Raw genomic sequence first — 8,261 nt, 5'->3', positions numbered from 1 at the left:
TGCCTCATCCTCCCTCACTAGCCGAGGTGATGATGGAAGCTGAGAGAAACAAGCGGGAGACAAACCGTTTGTTAGAGCGTATTGAACAGAACACAGCACACCATCAGAGGGCTAACGTGGTGTCACTCAGTGATTTTATCAAATTGCATCCACCCACGTTCCACCACTCCGTCGAGCCTCTCGACGCTGATGACTGGCTTCGCAGTATCTCTCACAAGCTGCGTTCCGCGCTGGTAGCTGAGGCTGACAAGGTCACCTTTGCTGCATATCACCTTGAAGGCCCCGCCAGTCTATGGTGGGAGAATTATGGAACTATGCGCCCAGCGGGCCATGTCACAACTTGGGCTGAATTCAGTGAGGCTTTCCGTGAACACCACATTCCGGAGGGTCTCATGGACCGTAAGCGTGAAGAATTTTGCAATTTCACCCAAGGCCGACTTTCTGTGGATGTCTATAGCAGGGAGTTTGGTAACCTTGCACGATATGCAACTGAGGAAGTTTCTACTGACGCCAAGAAGCAAGCAAGGTTCCGTAAGGGCCTTAGTCCTGAGCTTCGTCGCGACCTCCGTCTGCATGAGTGCACATCTTTTTCGAAACTTGTCAACAAAGCCATCAGTGCTGAAACTGGTCAGACTGATTATGACGCAACACGCAAGCATGGACGTGATACGGGCTCCTCATCCGGTGCTGGTCCTCAGAAGCGCCGCGTGTGGGTACCCAACACCGCCCTGCCACCCAGGTTCACACCGAGGCCATCTTTCCAGACGCCTCGCCCTGCTCAACAGTCTGCTCCAGCCAAGCCCTATGGGGGTCCATCCAATAATGCTCCTCCACGTACCAGTTCCGTGACTTGTTTCAAGTGTGGGGAATCTGGTCATTATATGCGTGAGTGTCCCCAGACCAACCCCAATCAATCTGCTAAAGCTGTTGGCCGTGGCAAGCCGACAGGGAAGGTGTTCCATGCCAAACCGGTCACCGCTTCACGTGGCCATGTCAACTGTATCTCTGCCGAAGAAGCTCAAGAAGATCCCAACGTCGTTCTCGGTACGCTTCTTGTTAATTGCCACCCGGCATCTGTTCTTTTCGATACAGGAGCCTCTCATTCTTTTATATCTGAAAATTATGCTCGTTTGCATAACGTTGCATTCTGTGACCTGCCATCCTCCATGGTAATTCAAACTCCGGGATCCAAATGGCAAACTTCTAGAGTAAGCCATGGAAATGAAATCCAAGTCGATAGACTTGTTTTCCTCGCATCTTTGATAGCCCTTAAATCTTCAGATATTAATATCATTTTGGGTATGGACTGGATGTCAGCTCATCAAGCCAAAATTGATTGTTTCTCTAGGACCGTTCAACTCACCCATCCTTCGGGGAAGATAGTCAATGTTTTGACTCGAATAGCCAAGCGACAATTATATTCTCTTAACGCCAGCCCTTTGCCAGACCTTGAGGACGTTCCGGTAGTTCGTGATTTTCCGGATGTCTTTCCAGAAGAATTGCCAGGGGTTCCACCTGACAGGGATGTTGAGTTCGTAATAGACCTCATTCCAGGAACCGTTCCGATTGCTAGAAGACCTTATAAGATGGCACCCCTAGAACTAGCCGAGCTTAAGAAACAACTCGATGAATCCTTGAAAAAGGGTTTCATCCGCCCTAGTTCATCTCCGTGGGCTTGCCCCGTCCTATTCGTTAAGAAGAAGGATGGTACGGACCGAATGGTTGTAGATTACCGGCCGGTCAATTTGGTCACAATCAAGAACAAATACCCGCTTCCCAGGATCAACGATCTGTATGATCAGCTTGCTGGATCCTCAGTCTTCTCCAAGATGGATTTGAGGTTGGGCTACCATCAAATCAAAATCAGAAACGGGGACATTCCTAAAACGGCCTTTGTTACTCGTTACGGCCAATACGAGTACACCGTCATGTCCTTCGGTTTAACCAACGCTCCAGCCACTTTTTCTCGGTTAATGAACTCAATCTTCATGGAGTATTTGGATAAATTCGTCGTAGTTTATCTCGATGATATACTCATATACTCCAAGAACGAGGAAGAACATGCCGAACATCTAAGGCTAGTGTTGCAGAAACTTCGAGAGCATCGCCTTTATGCCAAATTTTCTAAATGTGAATTCTGGTTGCCAGAAGTGACCTATCTGGGTCATGTAATATCTGGTAAAGGTATTGCTGTTAACCCTGAGCGAGTTCAAGCTGTCCTTGACTGGACTCCACCCGAATCGGTCAAGCAAGTTCGGAGTTTTCTAGGCTTAGCGAGCTATTGCCGTCGCTTTGTCGAGAACTTCTCCAAAGTTGCTAAACCTCTAACCGAACTCCTCAAGAAAGATAAGAAGTTCGAATGGACCCCACAATGCGAGCACAGCTTTCAGGAACTGAAAAGACGCCTGACTTCTGCTCCCATGCTGGTACCACCAGACTTCTCCAAAGACTTTGTTATCTACTGCGACGCCTCGCGACAAGGACTAGGTTGCATTCTCATGCAAGATCGACACGTAATTGCTTACGCTTCACGGCAATTGCACCCACATGAGGAGAATTATCCTACTCATGATCTGGAACTCGCAGCCGTAGTCTATGCCCTTAAGACCTGGCGACATTACCTCCTCGGTAATCGTTGCGAAATATTCACTGATCACCAAAGTCTGAAGTACATCTTCACCCAACCGGATTTGAATCTTAGGCAAAGACGTTGGGTTGAATTGATCACAGACTTCGACCTAGGAATAACCTATACCCCAGGGAAAGCCAACGTCATGGCTGATGCGCTAAGTCGTAAATCTTATTGTAACAACCTGATGTTACAACAAAGTCAACCGCTTCTCCATGAGGAATTTCGGAAGCTTAACCTTCACATTGTACCTCAAGGTTTTCTCTCCACCTTGGTGGCAAAACCTACCCTTACGGATCAAATCATCAAAGCACAGAAGGTAGATCCGGGAATCTCCCGCATCAAGAGGAACATTCAGAAAGGAATTGCGAATTGTTTCTCCGTTAATGATCAAGGAGTCGTGTACTTCGGGGATCGATTAGTAGTTCCCAAAGTGCGCAACCTAAGGCGATTAATCCTTAAGGAAGCCCATGAATCTCCTCTCACCATTCATCCCGGTAGTACTAAAATGTATCAGGACCTACGCCAGAGGTTCTGGTGGACTAGGATGAAGAGAGAAATTGCTCAGTATATTGCAAATTGCGACGTCTGTTGTCGTGTAAAAGCAGAGCATCAACGGCCTGCTGGCACCCTTCAACCCTTAGCTATTCCTGAATGGAAATGGGATAAAATTGGTATGGATTTCATTACCGGTTTTCCCAGGACCAAGAGAGGGAATAATGCTATCTTCGTCGTGGTCGATCGTCTTTCCAAAGTAGCTCATTTCCTACCTGTTCGTGAGAGTATAACCGCTAGTCAGCTAGCAGACTTATACATCTCCCGAATAGTGTCCCTCCATGGTGTTCCTTTGGAAATCAATTCGGATCGAGGAAGTCTTTTCACCTCTCGATTTTGGGAAAGTTTCCAAAATGCTATGGGAACCCGTCTCTCCTTTAGCACCGCTTTCCACCCTCAGTCAAGTGGTCAAGTGGAACGCGTCAACCAAATTCTAGAAGACATGCTTCGAGCCTCTGTTATCTCTTTCGGAATGGACTGGGAGAAGTGCCTTCCATTTGCCGAATTCGCTTACAACAACATCTATCAATCTAGCTTGGGTAAAGCCCCTTTTGAAGTTCTCTATGGACGACGATGTCGAACACCCCTTAACTGGTCAGAGACCGGGGAAAGACAATTCTTTGGCCCGGATATGATTCAGGAAGCAGAAGAACAAGTTCGTATCGTTCGTGAAAAGTTGAAAACAGCCCAATCTCGTCAAAAGAGTCAATATGACCGAAAACATAAGGCTATGACTTTCGAGGTTGACGAGAAGGCTTATCTTCGGGTCACCCCTCTGAAGGGAACCCATCGCTTCGGTATCAAAGGCAAATTGGCTCCTCGTTACATTGGACCTTTTCGCATTCTTGCCAAACGAGGAGAAGTTGCCTACCAATTGGAACTACCTCCGCACCTCTCCAGAGTTCACGATGTCTTCCACGTTTCTCAACTCAGGCGTTGCTTCTCGGATCCTATCCGTGAAGTGGACCATGAAACGCTTGATCTCCAAGATAATCTTACATATCGAGAGTACCCCATTCGTATCCTCGATCAAGCCGAGCGTACCACGCGACGTCATAATATCAAGTTTCTCAAGGTTCAATGGTCGCACCATTCTGAAGATGAAGCAACTTGGGAAAGGGAGGATCGTCTTCGACTTGAGTACCCCGCCTTCTTCTCGGAGGAACCCAAATCTCGGGACGAGATTCTTTTGAGTGGGGGTGAGTTGTCACACCCTAGCTAGTCATGCATTAGAGTGTTGCATCATGTTTATTCTTTCATCAGAAACTTGAAATGGGGATGACAGAACCCCCAGTTCCCTCTGAAACCAATTAGGGTTACTAAAATAATTCTTCAATGAACCTGAAATGCCCTTCTAAAATGTCCATCATTTTAGCCTTGGTTCAGAACCTCTGCCAAAAATGGTGCACACTTTTCTAGGCCATCCTAGGGTTTTTGAGTTAAATCATAACTAGTTGAATTTGGGCATTTAAAATAATATAAAATATTTAAATGCTCAAATATCTCCAAACTAAAATGTTTCATGTTGGAAATATTCCAACTATGGACCAGGAGTAGTTTGGTGATTTTTGGAGTTGTCTAGGTATTTTATTTAATTCAACAAAGTTGCAGAAATATTAAATAAAACAGAAAACAGAAAAAAACTAAAAGGGAGAAGCTTACCTGGGCTCCCCCCTGTTCAGCCCAGCCAGCTGGCCGGCCCAGCCCAGCACTGTAGCTCCCCGTCGTCTTCCTCCCCACGCCCCGAAGCTGCTGCGTGCTCGCGCGCGCGCGGCCGCGCGGCCACCTCCTGCTTGCCGACGCCCCCCTGGCCGCGTGGACGACGCCCGCAGCCGTCCCGATCCCCCCCTGCTCTCGCTCACTCTCCCCCGTTTCTCCCTCGCTCTCTCTCGCTCTCGGCCGAACACCACCGTCGCCGCCGTTTGCCGTAGCCACTGACTCCGGCCACCCCTCGCTCCCCCGAGTAGCTCAGAAGCTCCGCCTCGACTCCCTCTTCCTCCTCACCGCTCCACGAGTCCCCGGAAGCCCTGCATCGCCGCCACGTCGCCGTTCCCCTCTTCGGACTCCGACCACCGTCGCCGACGAATTCGCCGTCTCCAGCGCGTCCCCGAGCCCGCTTCGACGCCCACTGCAACCGCGGTGAGCCCCCGAGCCGTTTCCCCCTCTCCTTCCCCTCGTTCCCTCACCGTAGCTGCATCCCCACCTCGGCCGAACCTCCGCCGTCGCCGAGCTCGCCGTCGACGCAGCTCCGGTGACCATTTGGTCACCCCGGCGAGTCCAACGCGTTCACAGAACCCAGTAGAGCATCCCTAGCGCCTCACCTTGCTCGACTTCGAGCTCCAGCACCACTCCCGTGCACGACCGAACCCCGGCGGCCGCAGCCGAGCTCGCCGCCGTCGACTCCGGCCACCCCGACCCCAACGGACTCCGCCAAGAGCCGCGGGTCGTCCTCAGCTTCACTCCGGTGGTCGCCACGTTCCATTTGGTGGCCGAAACGACCAAAACCACTACCGCCGCCGCACTGTTGGTCGCCGCCGGCCAGAACTCCGGCGAGCTGACGTGGCCTAGTTGATTAACCACTAACCTGCCACCTACAGACGCTGACAAGTGGGCCCCAGGGGTTAGTCAAAGCTAACCAGCCCGGGGTCAACGCGGGATTAGCCCCTGTGACACTGACGTGTGGACCCCACACGTCAGGTTTGACCCGAGCCAGCTCTGTTGACCTGCTGATGTCACTGTGACGTCAGGCTGACGCAGTAAATGATATTTCTGGATTTAAATTTAATCAGGAAATTCCAGAATATTAATTAAACTTCAAAAATTCATAACTTTTATTCTGTAACTCCAAACTGGACAAATAATATATGAAAAATGATCAGAAAAATCCAATCTATCCATCTGTACCATTTTCATGCATGATCAAACAAGTTAAGCTGATGTTTTAATCAGAACAAGAAAAGGCACTTTAAAAGGCCATATTTGAATTTGGAATTTGAATCTTTGATTCAAATTTGCTCAAACACTTCTGGTTTTAGTTGCATTAGCCCAACACACCCATATTGCCATGTTTCATGCATGCATCATATTGTTGCACATTGTTTGGTGATGCCTGTGTATCGTTATCCTTTGCGACAGGATCTGTCCCCGAGGAGTACCGTGATTACCCTAACGAGGAATCGTATCCGTGCAACGAACCATCAGGCAAGCAACCAACCATTTGATCATATCGATACAATCCCATGTTCTCGCTCCTGCTCTCTTTTACTGCATTAAGACAACGCGATTCAAACTGCTGTGTGCTACGGTAGTTGAACCCATTTCCTCTGCATGACCTGTCATTGCCACAGTAACTAGATGAAACCCACTAGCATGTGTAGGAGTTGATTGAGCCATATGTATGTGTTGTTCCTACCTTTCTATGCCTGCTATGCTTAGAGTTGTGTCAGGTCTGGTTCATCTGGGTGATGGGCTAGAGTGAAATGATTATGTCGGTAATGAGAGTGGTGTGGTGAACACGATTTGGTAAAGGTATCGATGAGAGGCCATGTAGGAGTACATGGTGGGTTGTTTCATTGAAGCCGACCTTAAGCACTGAGATCTGTATGTGTGATTTAAGAATCAGCTACTACCATGCATTGGGCCCGAAACCAATGGACCCTCTCGACTTCTTATTCACCCTAGTTCTCCGTCCAGGAGTTGCAAGTAGTTTCTGGTGTTTGTAGCCTACTGGAGGCCGTGGACAGCGCTGACCGTAGGGGTGGGCTGTGATGCGGTAGGTACGTGGCACGGTGTACCGAATACCCGTTAGGTATCTCGGGAACCCTGTTCACATCGTTCGGGGCCGTATGGGAAACCTCGGCCGGACTCCCTGCGGATGGAACCTGAATAGGCGATAAACCTGGACTGGAGGCTTAGGTGATTAGGTAGGTCGTGGCCGACACCCACGTTGGGCTTCCGCTTGAAGGTTGCCGAGTACATGTCGTGTAAACGACGGTAAGTGGTGAGAGCGTGTATGAAGAAGTACTCCCTGCAGGGTTATCATGATCTATTCGAATAGCCGCGTCCGCGGTAAAGGACTACTTGGTTGCCTATACAGTTCATAGACAAGTAAATGGAAACTATTAAAAGCCTCAAGATAAGTGTGAGTGCCGAGGATGGCTCTTCCGTAGGAAGACGGAGGTGGATCCTCGGTAGTGTATTGAAGTGGTGAATAGTGGACTCGAGTGCGCAAAACTATTTCAAATGGAGTATCGTAGGATAGTCTAGCCAGGAGTCAAAGCTGGCTTGCTGCAATAACTCCACCAACCCTTCTTGATACTATGCATGTATGTAGGATCTGATGTAAGTCTTGCTGAGTACCTTTGTACTCATGTTGCTATAATCTACATTTTTACAGAAGACGCTGCAACCCTTTCTGATGGGTTCTATGTAGACGTTGACATCAACGAGTAGGCTAAAGACCCAGGTGGTGACCCTGAGCTTGTGATGGACCACATAGTATAGTTAGGCTTCCAAGCCTCTTTTATTTTACTAGTTGTCTGTACTCAGACAAGTTACTTCCGCTGTTGGCTTGTATGACTGTATGACTTGTATGTTGGGTCGTGTGACCCGTACCTGTGTGTATGATATGTATGGCTCCCTGAGCCTTAAATAAAGTACTTGTGTCATAGAGTCATGTTGTGATGCTTCGTTGTATTTGCACATATCGAGCATATTGTGTGTATGTTTGGAATGCTTGGTATGTGTGGGATCTGACTATCTAGTTGTTTATCTTTAGTAGCCTCTCTTACCGGGAAATGTCTCCTAGTGTTACCGCTGAGCCATGGTAGCTTGCTACTGCTCTGGAACACTTAGGCTGGCCGGCATGTGTCCTTCTTCGTTCCTGTGTCTGTCCCTTCGGGGAAATGTCACGCTTTGAGTACCGGAGTCCTGTTAGCCCGCTACAGCCCGGTTTACCGGAGTCCTGCTAGCCCAGTGCTACAGCCCGATCCCACTTGCTGATGACCGACACGTTCGAAGCTGGGTCATGGATGCCTGTCCCTGTAAGTCTGTGCCACTTTGGGTTTATGACTAGTCA

The sequence above is a fragment of the Triticum aestivum genome, chromosome 3B, assembly GCF_018294505.1.
Source record: "Triticum aestivum cultivar Chinese Spring chromosome 3B, IWGSC CS RefSeq v2.1, whole genome shotgun sequence".
In the NCBI taxonomy this organism is placed as follows: Eukaryota; Viridiplantae; Streptophyta; class Magnoliopsida; order Poales; family Poaceae; genus Triticum; species Triticum aestivum.
Note: the sequence above shows the minus strand (reverse complement) of the source record.